The 20,803-nt window shown below is 42.5% G+C and overlaps 2 long non-coding RNA genes across 2 annotated transcripts; both read left to right on the plus strand.

Moving 5' to 3' along the window:
- The first annotated feature begins 1,413 nt into the window (after positions 1 to 1,413).
- On the plus strand, positions 1,414 to 3,313 carry Gm40740. The gene is made up of 2 exons (XR_871951.1): positions 1,414 to 1,449; positions 2,940 to 3,313. It is a non-coding gene; the product is annotated as a predicted gene, 40740 (long non-coding RNA).
- A 14,961-nt stretch (positions 3,314 to 18,274) lies between these two features.
- On the plus strand, positions 18,275 to 20,470 carry Gm40741. The gene is made up of 3 exons (XR_871952.2): positions 18,275 to 18,438; positions 18,569 to 18,974; positions 20,315 to 20,470. It is a non-coding gene; the product is annotated as a predicted gene, 40741 (long non-coding RNA).
- The last annotated feature ends 333 nt before the right edge of the window (positions 20,471 to 20,803 follow it).

Below are 20,803 nucleotides of genomic sequence, written 5' to 3' on the forward strand. Positions count from 1 at the left end.
CAGTCTTTGCCTCTTTCCAGACTCGTCTCAAGCCGTCCCTGTGTCATTATTTTTAAGAGTCTACACATTGTGTCCCAAGCTTTAAGAGCTGAGACTAAAGCCAGGCTATCATCCTAAATGGATTTACCAATTCTATTCTCCTTTTAAAGTTGTGTGCACAGGTCAAATCTAGTTCAAGGACCTTGTAATGTGCATCATCTCTCTGTCTCTTGAAAACTAATCATTCCACCAATGGCGCACATCTTAGGCTGTTTGTCATACGATGGTACTCCCTGGTCCCTAATTTCTTATTTAGGCTTGCATGATTGTATAATAAATTAAGGAAAGAATTCTTTGTTGCATGCTTTGAATAATGCGTGCATATCATCCCAAATTACTACTTCTTTTTTCTTTGAAGCATGGTCTTACGTACCCTACGCTGGGCTGAGATGCTCTGTAGCACAGGGATGATATCTGACTTCTGATACCCTTGCCTCTACCTCACAAGGGCTGGGATTTCAGGCCTTCACCTCCTTGCTTTGTTTTGTGCTGTACTGGGGATAAAGCTAGGGCTTTGTGCATGCCAGGCGAGCACCTCACTGATGGAGCTGCACCACCAGCTACCCCAGTCTTTCCATATCAGCTAAATGAGTCTTTGGAGGCTCCTTCTTTGCCAAAAGCTTCTTGGGGCATGTAGAACTGAAGGGGGGGAGGGGGAGGGGGAGGGGGAGGGGAGGAGGGAGAGAGGAAAAGGCAAGGAAGGAAAGAAAAGCAGTAGAATTTACCCAGTGAGAAAGATGAACTTGGAGAATCCTAAACAAACTACTTTTTCCAAACTGGGCTACATAAGATAGTGCTGAAAAACAACAACAGCAACAACAACAACAACAACAGAGAGAGAGAGAGAGAGAGAGAGAGAGAGAGAGAGAGAGAGAGAGAGAGAGAGAGAGAGAGAGAGAGAAATAGGAATTGAATTGAAGCCACTGTTCAGGATGATGTGTAGGCATTATTCAGAATATGCAATAAAGAGTTCTCCTTAATTTATTATAAAATCATGCAGGCTTAAATAAGAACGTAGAGATTAGGGAATATCACTCTACCACAAGCAGCTTAAGGGTCCTAGAGAAACTAACCTTCCACTATTTGCAGATTCTCCGCTTTCCAAACAGACTGCTCTGTTTGCTAAGGCCAGCAAAGGAAAGGAGCACCTGCTATTTGCTTCCTGTGATGGTTTGTATATTCTTGGGCTAAGGAGTGGCACCATTTGGAGGTGTGGCCTTGTTGGAATAGGTGTGACCTGGTAAGAGTAGGTGTGTCACTTTAGGTGTGGGCTTAATACTCTCACCCTAGGTGCCTGGAAGTCAGTCTTCCACTAGCAGCCTTTGGGTGAAGATGTTGAACTCTCAGCTCTGCCTGTGCCATGCCTGCCTGGATACTGCCGTGATGATAATGGACTGAACCTCTGAACCTGTAAGCTATCCCCATTTAAACGCTGTTTTTATAAGACTTGCCTTGGTCATAATGTCTGCTCACAGCAGTAAAACCCTAACCAAGACACTTCCCTTTCTTCCTCCCTGGTTCTCTTGCCTGGGATTGCCCTGAAATTATGACTGTATAATCCCAAACTTATTTTCCAGGAAATCTAAATAGGAAAAAAAAAAAAGCTAAACCCTATGCTTAATGTTAGGGAAAAAACATTCTTTTCCCCACCCCTCCTTTTTGGCTTGATTTATCCCAGCTACTTGCAAGGCAGAAGTAGGACAATCAGAAATTCAAGGGCTGCCTGAGCTATAGAGTGAGTTCAAATCCCACCTAGACTGCTAAGTGAGACCATATGTCAAAAGTGGGAAGAGAATTGGGGATCACTTGACTGTCTGAGCATTTGCCTGAGCAAACCTGAAGCCATAGGTTTAGTTCCCATCACCACCACCAATATAATAATAAATACATGACAAATATATTAAAACCTTCTTGCCTTATGTCCTAGCTGGGGTTTCTATTACTATGATAAAATGTCATGATGACCAGGGATTAAGAGCACTGGCTGCTCTCCCAGAAGACCCAGGTTCAATTCCCAGCACCCACAGGGCAGCTCACAACTGTGTGTAACTCCAGTCCCATAGGCTCCAACACCCTCGCACAGACACACATGCAGGCAAAACACTACTGCACACAAAATAAAAGTAAATAAAAATTAAAAACAAAGCAAAACACTCTGAGCAAAAGCAACTTGGAAAGACAAGGGTTTACTTTAGCTTCCATAGTCTAGCGTTGAGGAAAGTCAGAGCAGGGACTCAAAGAAGGGATCTGAGGTTAGGACTTGACGCCGCTGAGGGATGCTGGCCACGGAGGGATGCTGCTCACTGTCGTGCTCCCCTCGTGGCTTGCTCAGCCTGCTTTCTTATACCATCCAGGACCACAGCCTATAAACAGGGGCCCTCCTCCATCAATCACTAATTAAGAAAACTGCACTAGCTGGGTGGTGGCGGCGCACGCCTTTAATCCCAGCACTTGGGAGGCAGAGGCAGGCAGATTTCTGAGTTTGAGGCCAGCCTAGTTTACAAAAGTGTGTTCCAAGACAGCCAGCAGGGCTATACAGAGAAACCCTGTCTCGAAAAACAAAAAACAAACAAACAAACAAAAAAACAAAACAAAACAAAAAAGAAAAAGAAAGAGAAGAAAACTGCACTATGGACTTTACCTATAGGCCAATCTCATGGAGGCATTTTCTCAATTGAGAGTCCCCCTTCCCAAGTGACTCTAGCATGTGTCAAGTTGACATAAGACTAACCAACACACCATGTGTCACTAGCATCCCATGAGATCTTCTATTAACAAATATTGGAAATTGTTTTATATTAACATATATTATTCCACAGATTTCTGGCTGCATAGTATTCTAATGTATACATTTAGTATTTCATACATTTCTGACCTAGATTGCCTTTTTTTTCCCCAAGCAACTTGAGGGAAAAAGGATCTATTTGACTTACAGGTTACAGAGTCTATCACTGAGCAAAGTCCAGGCAGGAACCTGGAGGCAGGAACTGAAGCAGAGACTACGAAGAGATGTTTTTTACTGACTTGCTCAGCTATCCAGCCGAGGCCAACCTACCTGAGGATTGGTACCACCCATGACAGGAAGAAAATGCCCTCATAGACACGTCCACACGTCCCTGCGAAGAGGGAATCTCAGTTGAGGATTTACCTTCATCCGATTGGCTCAGTTTACCCTGGACTCTCCCAGGTGTCTCTGTCTCCGGCTATGCTCTTCCTCATATCTATAATAAAAATCTCTGTACTTTAGGAGGAGTCCTGTCCTCCTTCCTCTTTATTTCTGTTTTTCATTCAGTGTGTTGACAAAAATTTTGCTTTCTGCCTTATGCTTGATGGGACACAATATCCCATCAAAAGCATAGGCCACTCTTGCTCTGTTATAAGCGACATCAAATGTTACTTCAGATTCTCAAGAGTCATTTCGGTTTTTTTTTGTTTTTTTTGTTTTTTTTTTTTTTGAGAACCATTTGTTCTTGAAGAAATCTTCACCCAGGGAACAATCACTAGAGCCTCTATTTTTAAAGTCTTGAGCACCAGTCTCAAAGGAAATTGAAGTGGGGACTTTAACATAACTTTTGCCACCACTGTGATGGTGCCCTTTCCAAGCTGAGAAGTCAAACTCCCTGCTCAAGTTCACAGTCTGGCAAGAAAGGGTACAAAGTGCAGGGACAGGAGTAAATTAGGCTCATACACAGCTGTTTGTTCCAACTGTGATGCCCCTAGCACATGACACACCCATGCTGAGGGCTGGTGTTGAAGTCACTGCAGCTGACACTTCTCTGCACTAGCATAATGCTATTGACATGAAGGCAGTGTCTCGGTTCTTAGAGCCCGTAATAGCTAGGGTTTCTATTGCTCTGGTTTCTATTGCATGGAAAAAACACCATGACCCAAAAGTAAGGTAGGTAGGAAAGGGTTGATTCAGCTTCCACTTCCAGATCACAGTCCATCCTTGGAAGAAGTTAGGAGAGGAAGGAACTTAAGCAGGCCTGGAACCTGGAGGCAGGAGCTGATGCAGAAGCCATGGAGGGGTGCTGCTTACTGGCTTGTTTGCCATGGCTTGCTCAGCCTGGAACCCAGGACCACCAGGCCAGGGATGGCTGAACCCACCATGCACTGGGCCCTCCCCCATTGATCACTAATTGAGAAAATGCCTTACAGCTGGATCTCATGGAAGCATTTCCTGATGAAGCGCCTTCCCCTCCGATGACTCTAGCTTGTGTCAAGTTGACACACAAAAGCAGCCAGTGCAGAACCCAAAGGTTGAAGCCTGACTAGAAGGGTTGGGACAGCCTGACAATCCTTAACATACACAAGTTGCAAGTTATTACAAAGAATATAGAGAGGAAGAGGGACTGAAACATCCACAGGGGCAGAAAGGCAGGTCAGCTGAGGTGAAGGAAAAAAAAATCCAAATTTACAGGATTAAGTGGAACAGGAGAGTAAGCAAGCCAGAGAGAGCTACATGCAAAAGATTATAATTAGCAAAAGGATGGAGGCCTGAGGTATTTTTACTGTAAAGGATGACTAATCCAGGGTAGCCAAAAAACAGTGCTGTGTGTGTGTGTGTGTGTGTGTGTGTGTGTGTGTGTGTGTGTGTGTGTGTGTGTTACAGGCAAGGGGTATGAAAGACAGATAGAAGAAGAGATGAAGTCACACTTTAATTAAAGACTTTCTTCCTCACATTTTCAACGAAGCTTGTATTTTCTTATAAATTTTAACTGACACACATACAAGGAAGGCCCCAGTATAAACACAAACTGGAATGATATAAAAATGACCTAGTATAGGGAAGACAGAAGCCCCAGATCAGACAGAGTTGGTCTGGATTAGTCACAATCTCTCCAGAAAAAAATTGAAAACAAATCCTAGAGTCTGAAATCGAATATATTTGCAAAGACAAAACGGCTCAGCCTTAGGTTCGAACAGAGCAAAGACTTTTTTTTCAAACCTACAAAATAATACATTTTTTAAGGAGACCATCTATTGACCCTCGCCTCACCCACCCTTTGCCTCCTCCCCTCATTGGCTGGTTCCTTTCCTCTCCAAGTAGTAAGACTTCTGTTTCTGTGCCTTGTATATATTTAAATCTAGGTTCTGCATAGGAGAGGGACCCCACAATAAAAAACGTCTTTAAAATAAGGAGATGCATTGCTTTTATATTTATGATAATTAGAACTATTGGAATAAAGAACAATCAAAGTGTAGCTGAAAAAGAGAGGCCGGGAGTGAAACCGGTTGCATTATGAGGCTCTAATGATCTTCACTTTGTAAACGCCCAAGAGATTTTCCTAATGAATACTCCAGAGTGTAGCCATCTTTAAAAAATCTGCTTGGCTTTAACAAGAGGAAGAAAAAAAAAAAACATGATAATTATTTTTTCAAAACGACATTGCCAAGGTTTATCCATGCCAAATGCTGAGAGAAATTTTAATGTGAAATGAACCACAGAAAATCAGCGGTAATGAGAGCGGCTTACAAAGACTGTCATCTGCAGAGATGTTGGCATTTTCTATTCTTCTCTCGGCTCCTCCTCAAACTGTTCTCGCCTAATCCTCCCCTGTTTATATTATCCACCCCCTTAAAACTCAACACTTGACAGACTCCAGGGATTAAAAACAAGCACTCCGTTCCCAAATCTTCACATATAAGGCAAAAGTAGCAACAGAGATTCAAATGACCTCACTAGGATCTTGCAGCATAGGTCAAGCCTTGTCCGGCAGATCCAGGCAAGGGCTGCGTCTAGTTAGTTGTCTTTGGTTGGCTTTTTGTGTTGGTGTTGATAGAAACCAAGGCCTCCTGCGTGCTAAGAGGGCGAGCACTCCAGGGCTGAGTTACATCCCCAGTCTAATTATTCTTTCGCAATGACTGTCTGAATCTTGCTTGCTTCAGAACTCAGGATAGGCCCAGGCATACTCTGACAAGAGACAGCTATATCAGGGTCCTTTCAGCATAATCTTGCTAGTGTATGCAATGGTGTCAGCATTTGGAAGCTGATTATGGGATGGATCCCCGGATATGGTAGTGTCTACATGGTCCATCCTTTTATCTCAGCTCCAAACTTTGTCTCTGTAACTCCTTCCAAGGGTGTTTTGTTCCCACTTCTAAGGAGGGGCATAGTGTTCACACTTCAGTCTTCATTTTTCTTGAGTTTCATGTGTTTAGGAAATTGTATCTTATATCTTGGGTATCTTAGGTTTTGGGCTAATATCCACTTATCAGTGAGTACATATTGTGTGAGTTCCTTTGTGAATGTGTTACCTCACTCAGGATGATGCCCTCCAGGTCCATCCATTTGGCTAGGAATTTCATAAATTCATTCTTTTTAATAGCTGAGTAGTACTCCATTGTGTAGATGTACCACATTTTCTGTATCCATTCCTCTGTTGAGGGGCATCTGGGTTCCTTCCAGCTTCTGGCTATTATAAATAAGGCTGCTATGAACATAGTGGAGCATGTGTCCTTCTTACCAGTTGGGGCATCTTCTGGATATATGCCCAGGAGAGGTATTGCTGGATCCTCCGGTAGTACTATATCCAGTTTTCTGAGGAACCGCCAGACTGATTTCCAGAGTGGTTGTACAAGCCTGCAATCCCACCAACAATGGAGGAGTGTTCCTCTTTCTCCAGTACAGGGGAACGCCAGGGCCATAAAAGGGGAGTGGGTGGGTAGGGGAGAGGGGGTGGGTGGCTATGGGGGACTTTTGGTATAGCATTGCAAATGTAAATGAGCGAAATACCTAATAAAAAATGGGAAAAAAAAAAAAAAAAAAGAACTCAGGATAAATCAAGCCTGGAACTTCCTGGGAGAGTAGGGTGGAGGGTAGGGAACGGAAGCAGTGATGTTGGGTGTCGAGAACTGGCTTAGAAGTGATCATTTGGGGTAGGATGGATTGCTGCGTTCAGACTCCGAGCTGAACACTCTTGAGCCCATTGTCTCACAACCTTTTCCACTTCTTGTTCAAAAGCAACCCCCTCACCCCCAACTGAGTTCAGGAACATGTGACCAGTGCATCATGTGAGCAGTATATCACATGACCTGTGTATCACGTGAGCAGCACTTGGGATGAGTGCTGTTATGTCTCAGCCAATCCTGATTTTCCGTTCCTAGGGATTGGGATGGGAGTAGACGTGTGGGGCCAGCGTGGATCAGTACAATTTGAGAAGTTGTCTGAGGACTCCCTGTAAAGGTTTTATTCTCCAAGGAAAAAGAAAGACCTTTTTATGTCTCTGCCTTTAATTTCACCTTGCATACCTTTGTCCTATAGTGGTGACAGCAAGCTGCCAATCACTAGGGAAAACCTTCTGTCTCATTGAGGAAGCAGGATGGAATTTGCTTTGCAGATAACAGTAATGAGTTACTAAATCAGACTTGAGGGAGCCTTCTGAATGGGTAAGGAAAAAAACCACTCGGGGCTGGAGAGATGGCTCAGTAGTTAAGAGCACTGACTGCTCTTCCAAAGGTCCTGAGTTCAAATCCCAGCAACCACATGGTGGCTCACAACCATCTGTAATGAGATCTGATGCCCACTTCTGGTGTGTCTAAAGACAGCTACAGTATACTTACATATAGCAATAAATAAATCTTTTTTAAAAAAACTACTCCTATGGTCTTAAGCCATTATCTGTGTTTGACTCTTCCCCCACACTCTTCTTTCCATAGTACTGGGAATTGAGGCTAGGGTGTCTCCTATATTAGCCAACTCAGATTAACTACTGAGCTATGTGCCCACCTCAGGTTTCTGTTTCTCTTAGCAGACAGAAAGCATTTTCAACGCAGTAGAAGCTAAGAGTACATACCAAGAATGAGATGAAACGCTAAGTAGGAGAGCTGTGGGAAATTCACATATGGGAGTCCGTCCACTGAGTTTTGGAGACCTTCCAGCTGGGTGAGGCAGAATTGGCCCAAACAGAGAAAGAAGACAAACTTGGAATGGGGTCAGCTTTTGAAACCTCAAAGCCCACACTCCTGAGGACTCACCTGTATTTCATGATGACAACTAGTCTCAAAAACAAAACAAAATCATTTAAAAAATATCTGTGCCATATATTTCATCAAATTAACAAATTTGGATAACTACAATGCTTTGAATTTGAGTCTCTGCTATAACTTTTTTTAAGTGTGTATGTGTATATGTGTGTACATGTGTGGTATATACTTGTATATGTGATATATGTGTGTAGTATGTGCATGTGTGTGGTGTATTCTGTGTGTGGATGGTATATACATGTGCATGTGCTGTGTGTATGTATGTGATATATACACATGTGTGTTATACACATGTGTATGCATGGTATATGCATGTGTGTGGGTGTCAATCTCTCTAGTCCCTAACTAATTTTTAACTAGCAATACCGTTATGATGTGATTTTTTTTAAATGCAAAATAAAACTAGCTTTCTGACCATGCACTATTTAACACTTCAACCATTGTAATAACCATAGTTGTAATTTGCTCTTTTTTTTTTTTTTTTTTTTTGAGACAGGGTTTCTCTGTATAGCCCTGGCTGTCCTGGAACTCTGTAGACCAGGTTGGCCTCAAACTCAGAAATCTGCCTGCCTCTGCCTCCCAAGTGCTAGGATTAAAGGCGTGGGCCACCATTGCTCGGGCCCAATTTTGCTCTTATCACCTTATCTAGAATGTTCTCTTTGTCCTCCCCTACCTAATTCTTTTTTTTTTTCCATTTTTTATTAGGTATTTAACTCATTTACATTTCCAATGCTATACCAAAAGTCCCCCATATCCACCCACCCCCACTCCCCTGCCCACCCACTCCCCCTTTTTGGCCCTGGTGTTCCCCTGTACTGGGGCATATAAAGTTTGCAAGTCCAATGGGCCTCTCTTTCCAGTGATGGCCGACTAGGCCATCTTTTGATATATATGCAGCTAGAGTCAAGAGCTCCGGGGTACTGGTTAGTTCATAATGTTGTTCCACCTATAGGGTTGCAGATCCCTTTAGCTCCTTGGCTACTTTCTCTAGCTCCTCCATTGGGAGCCCTATGATCCATCCATTAGCTGACTGTGAGCATCCACTTCTGTGTTTGCTAGGCCCCGGCATAGTCTCACAAGAGACAGCTACATCTGAGTCCTTTCAATAAAATCTTGCTAGTGTATGCAATGGTGTCAGCGTTTGGATGCTGATTATGGGGTAGATCCCTGGATATGGCAGTCTCTACATGGTCCATCCTTTCATCTCAGCTCCAAACTTTGTCTCTGTGACTCCTTCCATGGGTGTTTTGTTCCCAAATCTAAGGAGAGGCATAGTGTCCACACTTCAGTCTTCATTCATCTTGAGTTTCATGTGTTTAGCAAATTATATCTTATATCTTGGGTATCCTAGGTTTGGGGCTAATATCCACTTATCAGTGAATACATATTGTGTGAGTTTCTTTGTGAATGTGTTACCTCACTCAGTATGATGCCCTCCAGGTCCATCCATTTGGCTAGGAATTTCATAAATTCATTCTTTTTAATAGCTGAGTAGTACTCCATTGTGTAGATGTACCACATTTTCTGTATCCATTCCTCTGTTGAGGGGCATCTAGGTTCTTTCCAGCTTCTGGCTATTATAAATAAGGCTGCTATGAACATAGTGGAGCATGTGTCCTTCTTACCTGTTGGGGCATCTTCTGGATATATGCCCAGGAGAGGTATTGCTGGATCCTCCGGTAGTACTATGTCCAGTTTTCTGAGGAACCGCCAGACGGATTTCCAGAGTGGTTGTACAAGCCTGCAATCCCACCCTACCTAATTCTTAAACATTCAAGGCTAACAGACCTTTCTGGGCCACTATAATTTCCAGTGGATTTTCATTCTTTTGAGTTTTCCTGTTGTCTTGGCATTCATATCACTCATTGTGTCTTTGGCTGTGACCTTTAGACTGTGCATATATCCCAAATATCAAGAATTCCTCCTTTCTACAGTGTTTAATAGAATAAACAAAACTCTGAGTATATACCAGGTTACTCTCCTGACAAGAGCACAGGGATTCTCTGACTGTGGCTCTTCAGACCTCTGCTCCTTGCATCTTTCACCACTGAGCTGACTGCATTTTCTATCCTTTTTCAGCGCCACATTCCCCCAAGAGATGCATAATTTGTGTGTGTTTTTCTTTCTGCATTCCTTAAAGCACCATCAACACAAGGCTGGTCCGAGGAACTACCTTCTCCTAACCATTTTGGATTAATAGAATTAAGTGAACAGAATAGAAAATTACCTAATTTCCTATATCTACCCTACATTATCTATTACTGTATTATAATAAAGTCATTTATAACCATTGAATATTTGATGTCTTGTCAGGCACTGAGCCAAGCATTTTACTTGCATTGTTTAGCTAGATATTTACCAACTAGCACATAAATGGTGAGCTAGGGGCAGAATTCAAAGTTCCAGACTTTCTGACCTTGGAGGCCCTAACCCGGACCTGCATTTCTAATGTTCATTGCCATCAAAGAACCTCTTACTAGACACAGAGATTTTGTTTGCCTATTCACCGTCTAACAAGTTTCCCTTTCTATCTTGTAAAATTTGACTTTCACAGGAAGGTACTGTACCACCCTAAGACCTGTACTGTGATTGATCTCAGCAATTTTGTCCAACATGGGTTCACTTAAGTGCGGACATACAATGCGTTCTGCCTAAAAAGCTGTGAAAGGAAATCTTTTAAACGTTTTCTAGAAAAATATCCCTCTTCCCCAAGATAACTGTTTCCTCCCAGAACTCTGTGTGTGTGTTTTCAAGGCAATGCATGCAAATTTGTCCCCAAGGACAAAGATGACAGAGAGAGAGAGAGAGAGAGAGAGAGAGAGAGAGAGAGAGAGAGAGAGAAGAAGAAGAAGAAGAAGAAGAAGAAGAAGAAGAAGAAGAAGAAGAAGAAGAAGAAGAAGAAGAAGAAGAAGAAGAAGAATGAATGAATGAATGATTTTGGAGAAAGTTGGTCTTTACTGTTGGCCCACCGGAAGACTTCACCCTGAAATTTCTGGACAGTACTCTGAGCACCTATACCTATACCTGTGTTGAGCACATTTTCTCTTCTTTACACTGGAAAATATTCTAATGGATGTTTTGATGTCTCTTTCCTAAGAGCTCTCTCTGCTGCCATTGCAAAGAGTCAATCTCTTTCTACTACCAACAGCCTTCATTGACTTCCAGCCTCTCCAAGTTCACCTTTTTCTAAATGTGGATACATGTTTCCCAAAGTTCTACTACTTCAAACTCAATAGAATGACTCCCCATATTCTCAATTTCTCCCATCTGTCTTCTCCTCAAAGACTCCTCCCCTTCACTTCCTGATCCAAAGGCCCACTTAATGAGCTCTCCTAAAGAATTACTCCCAGAGATTAGATGCTGAAGGCCAGCAGTGTTATCATGTGAATCTGAGTCTCACTCTGTTCCAGGGCTGCCTAGCTCTGTACCCTTTGACACATTGTTTCCAAAGCTCATCTTCATCTGTCAAATGGGAACAATAACTGAAGGGTTGTTAAAATGATTGAATGATGTAATCACCCTCACAAAAAACTTTACAATGGTGCTTGGCACTTGTAAGTATTCAAGAGGAAAATACTAATTGGCAATAAAGGAAGGAAACCAGCTCAAGTAGGCTGAGTGGAAAATTTCCACTCAGTACGCTAGTAGATCATGGATTGAAAAGCCCAGTTCAGTTACCAAAGAAAAATTAAGGATCAAGATAGACACATGGATTCAGGTGACCAGAAAAGGAGGGTAGGGGGAGATCAGTCTTTTGTCCTTTGTGTTCTCTACACAAGATACAAATTTCTCAGAGAATCATTGGTTGGTCTAGTTTGAGTCATATTGTTACCTGTTTGCCTGATTGACCAAGTATCTCTTGAGCAGTGAGGGGACTAAATTATCTCCAGTAGTATCCGCAAGCAAATAGAACACTTTCACTACAAGGAGTAACTTATAAACAAACACACTAACTACGTGTGTTGCTCTATATTTGCTACACACATAAAGCAAGCATTGTGCCTCATCAGCTACACTAATGGATGTTTCAATCCAACCATTATTGATATTCTGAGATTGTTACTTTATTTTTTTTCTTATACAGTTTCACTTATCACACACAGCTTGCATTTTCAAGGCTGAGTCCAATGGAAGACACATGTTTCTTCTTTACATATTTCAAGCTTTAGAAATCTGTCACTGATAATGGTGAAGGGACTGTTCCTAAAGGGTGGAGGATGCTGAGTGTGAAGTTTTTAACCCCAAACTATCAGTTTTAAAGAGAAAAGGGAGGAAGTACAGATCTAGTTGTCAGTCTGTCCTCTTTGTTTCTCTTCAAATTTTGCCGATTCCAGCCCTAGAATGGGATGAAACAAAGGCGAAAAGAAGGAGCTGGTAGAAAAGCATCTCAACTGGCTGTCAAGAAAGCATCTCAGTGGGCTAGCCGTTTTGTTTGCTCCATCTTCAGAGTGTAGGCTCTTCTGGCATCAGGCATCTACAAAAGGTGACTGTGTGCTGCATCTATACGCAAAAAGTATCAATTTTCTCAAATATATCTCTGTTATTAAAGGCAGTCTGTGGCAACCTGTCTCCCAATAGCTGAGTCTTGTGTCATTCTTTTCTGTGAAGTCACAGAATGAAGCAGCTTCTTGAGCATTATTTTGGCCTCATGCCTTTCAAATGGTACTCCAGCTCCTGATTCAGACGTGAGAGCAAGCTGGCTGAGACATCTATCACTACTTGGTTCATCAGCACTGATCTACCTGCCTATGGGGAGGGATATACATCTCCCACCATTCCATGCGGTCTGCTTCCCTCAAAACTGCACACATAGGAAAGCTGACAAGAAAACTTGGAAGGAGCCCATGGTTCCTGGCACACTTGTCTATGGAAAGAGGAGACTAAGAGGGGATGTGGGCCTGATATAAGAATTAGGGAACTCTATCAACAAATGGTCAAGTGCTGTAGGGGTGGCAACAGAAGTAGATGTCAAGAGGGTACAAAGAAAAACAGGGCTAATGTGGTGCTGTGGAAGCCAAGGGATGGGAAAGTTTCAAAAACAAACAAACAAACAAATAAACAAAACCCAGAGAGACAATAACAAAATATAGCATAAGAAATAATGCCAGAGCCAGGTGGTAGTGAGGCAGAATCAGGTAGATCTCTGAGTCCAAGGCCAGCCTGGTCTACAGAGTGAGTTCCAAGACACGCAGGGCTACACAGAGAAACCCTGTCTCAGAAAAGAAGGAGAAAGAGGATGAGGAGGAGAGAAGGAGAAGAGAATAACAATGGCAGGTTATTCAAACTTAAAAGGGTAACTAACACATTTAACACATGCTACACAATGGATGAGCCCACAATGGATGACATCACACTGAGCCACAGAAGTCAGCCTTAAGAGAATGAGTGCCATATGATTTCTTTACATAAAGTATCTAGAATACCAACCCTATGGTGACAATAGAGTCGTGGTTCCCAGGGTTGGGTGAGGAAAAGCTCATTAGGAAGTCAGTGCTTAAAGGGTGTAGGGTTTCAGTTTTGTTGTGAATAGGTAGTGGTGATGGAGGCATAGCAACATTGTGAATGGTCTTACTGCCACCTAACTGGACACTTACAGTGATTGTGGTGGCAAACTCTGTGTTACACATATTTTTACCACAGTTATTGTAAAGACAGGTCCATAGAGTCCGATGCTGCTAAAAGCTCAGGTTCAGGGAGGGGTGGAAATAGCCCTTGTGGTTAGTGTCATGGAAACCTCTGGTGATGAGAGTGAGGATTTGCCTACATTCCTGATGACCCCATTATTCCCGTGTAAGAAGTCAAGCATACTTTCTGGCTTACAATTTACTTACAGTGAATGTTGAGTCATGGCTGATTCAGGCCATGGTCAGCTCCCATGATGAACCTCTTCCTCCTGTCCCTGCCCTCACTGATTCATCTCATTCTCCTGGTTCTGTCTTTGGCACACACACACACACACACACACACACACACACACACACACACACATACACACACACATTTCATCATTTTTCTGACTAAAGCTGAAGAGGACGGCGAGGTCCTGCATCTTCAAGTACTGTGTGAGTAAGCCTCCAGTTAGCTGGCCAATATCTTTCCCTTGCTTCCAGTTAGTGAACACTCTTCCTCCCAGGGTCTTTCCCCAGATTAACTTCATTTGACTCCCAAAAATTCTACCACTTCTTTCACCCCCATTATCCACTAAATTTCATTTAAGGAAGAGTAAAATGCCATTTTAAATTTATTTGATGGTTACTAGGAGGTTAACACTCTGTAAGCATTTATTTTCCCATGTCATACACTTGGTAGAACCCGTGTTAGCACAGTGGCTGCTGTGATCATTACCGAAGATAGAGTCCCTACCCCGTAACCCAACGAGGCAGAGTTTAGCCAGCCTTAGACATGGAAGTGTATGACTTGGGGCGAAAAAACAAAACAAAACAACAACAAAACAAAAACAACTCAACATGGATGGGGCTGGAGAGATGGCTTAGCAGTTAAGAGCACTCATACTCTTCCAGAAGTCTTGAGTTCAATTCCCAGCAACCACTAGGTGATTTACAACCATCTGTAATGGAATCTGATGCTGAAGAGGTCAGCTCAAGACCTTTGGAAAATTCCACCAGGCAACCCTCCTTGAAGAGAAAGATGGTGGAGCTTGTAGGCACCCTCTCCCCTCCAGAAAGAAAAGGCTGATTACATTCCTCAGAAAGACCACAGAGGAGATAGACTGTATGTCTGAAGACAGCTATAGTGTTCTCATATATATAAAGTAATAATTCTTTAAAAAAATGGCTAAGAAAAAAAATATCTCTTTCCACAGGATCATTTACAGCTATTTTGGGAATGAGTATGTCAGTCCATTTCAGTCAAAACTCAACCCCCTGCTGATTAATTAAGTATAGTGCGTACGCATACATTCACCACCCTAACAATGTCATAGAAGTTGTATATCCTCAAAGCCTAACTGTTACAACAGAACCCTGAAGCACTTGCTGGCTCCGCTCCCACGTGGATTCTATGATCCACTATGAGTGGGTTACCATGTCTGGAAAGATGGCAAAGTGGTTAAGAGAGGTGTCCTCTTACTTTTGACTGAGTTTCATTCCCAGCCACCAACACTCTCCCTCCATGGTGGCTTACAACCATCTATAACTCTAACACCAGGGAATCTGATGTCGGTCTCTGCCCTCCAGGGCTGCTGAGCACACATGTGACGCACAACATAAACACAGTCAAAACATTCACACATGTAAGATCAAAATAATTAAGTCCTCTTTAAGAAGCAATTGATCTTATTTTACTGTTTATTCATTTCAACTGATGATTAGAAAACCCATGATCAATTAAAGGACATTTCATGGGAGAAAAAGGGAACAATGATTGTGCACTGTTTACACAGTTATAGATAGACACCAGTTATACCAATGTCAAAATGAAAAGGTAGAATTCGGGCTGAAGAGATGGTTTATATTAAAATGTATTCAGTGCTTCTAGCCTTTCCTTCTGAGCAACATCTGACTGCACCTCTCTGCATTCTGTTGATTTCTTAAGGATTTTTGCATCTTGTGGCCCCTAGCTTGATCCTATTAACCAAATGTGACCTTGTAGTTGCTCACTGGCTCATCCCACAGATAACCTATTGAAAGCCTACTAAGTGCCAAGCAGGCTTGGCCGTAGGCGTTAAGGATAAATGGCATTGGACAGACACACATAGTATAGTCCTGCCTCCATATAGCTTAGGTTTTACATGGTGAGGCAGACAAAGCAAGTCTACAGCAAGGAAATAAACTAATTGGACCATGATAAAGGAAACAAACAAGATCCTGAGAGGCAACAAATGACAAGGAGCCATCTGCTCCACGATGCAAGTTAGGAAAGAACTCCACAAGGAGGCAAAACAGAAGCTGAGACAAGTAAAAGGGGAGGGGCTTACACGGTCCCTGAACAGGAAGCAGCCTGTGTAGACGTCCTGAGGGGGTGTGCATGCGTGGTGTGTGAGAGCAGACCCTTTCTTTCTCTGTCATCCAGAGTGTTTTATATATCTTTCCTGAGGGTAGTATAATTGGCCTAACTAAGGTACCTGTGACTACTCTTTCCTGCACACAGATATAGGGTACTGTCAGATAGATAGATAGATAGATAGATAGATAGATAGATAGATAGATAGAATTGGTATATATATATTAATATATATACAATACCCTGAAATTATACTTAATGTGTATATGTGTATATATTTATATGGTTATATGTATATATATATACATAAATGTATTTGATTATATACATACACATATATACATATATATATATATACATATATACGTATATACATTCAGGGTACTGTCATATACATACATATATACACTTTTAAATTTTAGAAGACCATATATTGGGTCCATACTTTTTAGTCTACCATATAATTTTGAATGAACTACATCTAAATTGTATAGCCTGATCTTCTAACCAAAGCTTACTGTATCAGCCATACTTAGTCCGGAATATGCTATAAAACGTTATTAAGAGTGTTAGTTCATTATCTAATATGTTGTCTACAGTTTCCTTTTGGGATCTGGTACACATGAAGCAATTGCTCCTGAACCGACTACCCTGCTGCTTGAGTGTTAGAGAACTCAAAGTCAGTTCAAGAATTCAACATGAGCCTCTGCACCCACAGGTTTAACCATGCGTTGGTAGTTTGTGTCTGATCCTATACATAGGGTCTTGCCTCTTTTCTAAGATTTTTGGCTATACATATGGGTAGGGGTGGACATACATGTGTTTTCATGTGTGCATACATGAGTGTGTGTGTAGGTCATAGGTTGACATCGGTGCCTTCCTTGATTGCTTTCTACCTTTGTATTGGTGTTGAGGATCTCTCTTCTCTCTCTCTCTCTCTCTCTCTCTCTCTCTCTCTCTTTCTCTCTTTGTCTCTGAACTGAGAGTCCCCCCATTTATGTAGCTAGCCAGCTTGCCCTGGGCATCTCGTGCCTCTGTTTCCCAAGTGCAGGACCATAGGCAGGTCCCATGCCTGTCCCAGCACCAGTGTTAACACTCACTACTCACTCATCCACCTCCCTAGTCTCCTTTGTCTTTAAAACAACTTCAGCTGAACATGGTGACGCACACCTTCGATTCCAGCACTCAGGAGGCAGAAGCAGGCAGATCTCTGTGAGTTTGAGGCCAACCTGGTCTACATTGTGAGTTCCAGGGCTAGACCCTGTCTCGAATAATAAAATAAAAAACAGAAAATAGCAAAAGTATGTATTTATACTTCGTGTACATATGCATATTTATATGAAAGTGCAGTTATTGTTACTCATTCTAGATTATACTAGATTCTGCCTGGCAATCATTATGAAACATGGTCCTTTAAGTCTTTGATTCCTCAAAATAGATGAGTAGAACTAAGTGATAAAGTAGTTTAGTGCATAATTAAAGCTAAGATGTAAGCTTTTGAATTTTATTTAAAATTTTGTCCAAACACAGGATTGGATTAAAACAACAACAACAACAACAAAAACTCAAAATACTCAAGTTGAAATTGTGGCTCAGACCATTGCAGCAGATTTGAGAGAGAGAGAGAGAGAGAGAGAGAGAGAGAGAGAGAGAGAGAGAGAGAGAGAGAGAGAGAGATCCCAGCTGTATTGAAGTCAAATTCACTTGATAATATATGTCATGTTTTAATATAAGATCAGCTCCCAAGTGGGAAATAGATCATGAATTCCTGGCTCGCTCTTGCCATCCAGAGCCGTGCTCATCGGGAGAATTTCATATGGTTTAACACTTAAATAGCTCTGCACTGCCTGTCAGCCAAGATTGGCTTCACATTTTTATAGAGACAATTTGTACAGAGAGGGAAATTATTAGAGTTTATTCCCAAAGCGAATGCTATCTTTGAGGGCGGTATTTAAAGCTATCTTTTTTCCTCAGGAATTTTGTCCAGGCACCGGTTAGAAAACATAGCTATTAATATATTGAGAACCTGGGGCTGGAGTGTGGGGAGACTCAGCAGTTGGTATTTTCCCTTCACCAAAGCCAGAGGCAAGAAAGCTCAGTAGGAGAACCTGTTTCACAACACACAAAGTCGCCGCAGGAAATCCTCCCAGAATGTTCACACACACACACACACACACACACACACACACACACACACACACACACACACACACACACACACAGAGAGAGAGAGAGAGAGAGAGAGAGAGAGAGAGAGAGAGAGAGAGAGAGAGAGAGAGAGAGCAATAGCTTTTCATTTGCTGCAAGAACAGGTGTCACCCTCCCTGCCTCCTTTAAGAAAACCGACAGAGTTGCCTTACCAAACCAACTTCACAATTGTTTAAAAAAAAAAAATGACAAAAACCAGATTACCAAAGAGTAATTCAGGCGCGGCTCGAGTGCAGCGAGGTGGTGTGTATTTTTTTATTGTCTGTCACGGAGATTATCTGGTGGTGTAACGGAGGGGGGTGGGTGCGCGGGGGTTGGGAAGGAGTTGTTTGCAACTGATAAGAAAATTTCACTCTCCTCTCTTTCCTTCAAGGATGAATAGAAAACTGTAGAGACGGGCTGCAGTGTATTATCGGAGCAGTCAAGAGGCCCATGTGTAAGTAACATTTAGTAAGATGGAGAGCAGCAGGAAAAATATGCTTTCTGAAGATAAGGAAATGTTGGTGTAAAACGGTTGCAAGAAAACTGAAGCGGCATAGGAAACAGAAAGGTGGGTCAGTTAGCACCAATCACAGGCCACACGCTTCATCCGTGTGCCCTTCCAAACAAGGGTTTATAAGAAACCCTTGGAAGCGCGGACTACCCCTGCTCTCAGTCCCACTGTGCTATTGATGGAAAGGACGGAGAGCAATCCTTGGTGGGACTGGACTGATCTAAACATTTCTCTTGCCACTAACAGCTGCATGGTTCAAGTCTACTGGATGCTTGCACTCTGTCTGGTGAGTGCCGCACAATCGCATTCCTTATTTTACCATACAACAGACTCCTCACTGGATACTCACGAACTGCCATACTTTGTGCTGAGCTGGGAGGATTCCGAGATGAACAAAACAAGCGATTCAGAAAAGGAAGTGTGATTGAGTGTTAGGGGGAAAAAAAAAACTGACATACACCCCTCAAGTCCCTAAGGGCCCGTTGACCATTTTTTTTTAAAGTGCATCTATTTATAATGCAAACATTTTAAAGCTATCATATGCATTGATCTTTTGCCTCCATTCACATCTGTGTGAAGGTGCCAGATCTTGGAGTTACAGACAATTGCGAGCTGCCATGTGGGTGCTGGGATTTGAACCAGGATCCTCTAAAAGAGCAGTCCGTATCCTCAACCACTGAGCCATCTCTCCAGCCCCTGCAATGCAAAAATTTAAAGCTTTGGACTATAAATGGGGACAACCATTCCTGATAAACACTGCCAAGGTGGAGCCCAAGTCACCCTCAGAAAATTTGGGGGACTATGGATTTAGAGTAAAGGGCACAGGATTCTTTTGAAACATGCCCCCCACATATTCCTATTCATTCATATAAATATTCATTACTCCTCCAATTAATTCCACCCCTCCCAATATTCTATATTTACCCTTTGGCTGAGAATCATGCTTTCTCTTCCTATTCTTAGCTTTTCACCCACTTCTCTGATTCTACCACATGTTGTGGTATTACAGAGCCTATGCATGCACCACAGCACAGTTATGTGGGCTTATACACTTCAGAACAGCAGCTGTTTGTGTAGTTCTAGGCCAGAGGTGGAATCTTTTTGAACCTTAAGCTTATCACTTTTAGAAAGGAGAAAGTAATGGCATCTGTTGTGTTTTATTAAAAAAAAGATAAGAAAGGAAGGGGTTGGGTGGAGGTGTGGTTCGGTGTAGGAGGGAAAGGGGTGCCTTTGTGGACCCTTGCCAGGCAGTGGTGGTGCATGCCTTTAATCCCAGCACTTGGGAGGCAGAGGCAGAGTGAGTTCCAGGACAGCCAGGGCTACAACAGAGAAACCCTGCCTCGAAAAAAACCAAAATAAATTTTAAAAAATTAAAAAAAAATAAAAGTGGTGTGTGTGTGTGTGTGTGTGTGTGTGTGTGTGTGTGTGTGTGTGTGTGTGTGAAGTCCCCAGTTATCTGAAATGGGAAAGAGTTACTTCTTCCCAATGAAAACCACAGTTGCAAACGCAACTTTGAGACTACGGCGCTTGTGCAGCATTTGGCAACACACCCGGTTTTTCTGCTTTGATGAAGAAAGCAGCTGATTGCCTCACTCTGAGTCACGGCTTACACCTCACCTTACACAGCTCACCAGTCCCTGCCAACAGTCCCTGCCCACAGTCCCGGCATGAGTTCGCCGATAGCCGCAGAAGTCACCGATTGCTCCAGATCCTAGACTTGGACTCACTGGCAGTGAAAGAGATTTGCCTCAAAATGTAAAATTCATACCTCAAAAAAATGTTCAGAGAAAAAGGTGGCTTGTTGGTTTATTGAGTTGCGTTATTTTAAGGTTCCTGCTTTTGTTCCATAGAGAAGTTCCTGAGTTGCTGTTTGGGAAACTAATCCTGAAAAAAAGGAGTTTTGGGAGTGGAGAAAGACACACACACACACACACACACACACACACACACACACACACACACAGAGAGAGACAGACAGACAGACAGAAACAGAGAGAGACAGAAACAGAGAGAGACAGAGACAGAGAGTGAGAGAGGCAGACAGACAGACAGACAAAGGAAGGTAATAAGCTAGGAGTGTTTTTGGTAGTGTTATCACCAAGAGATCAATAAGGC

The sequence above is a fragment of the Mus musculus genome, chromosome 10 (assembly GCF_000001635.26).
Source record: "Mus musculus strain C57BL/6J chromosome 10, GRCm38.p6 C57BL/6J".
In the NCBI taxonomy this organism is placed as follows: Eukaryota; Metazoa; Chordata; class Mammalia; order Rodentia; family Muridae; genus Mus; species Mus musculus.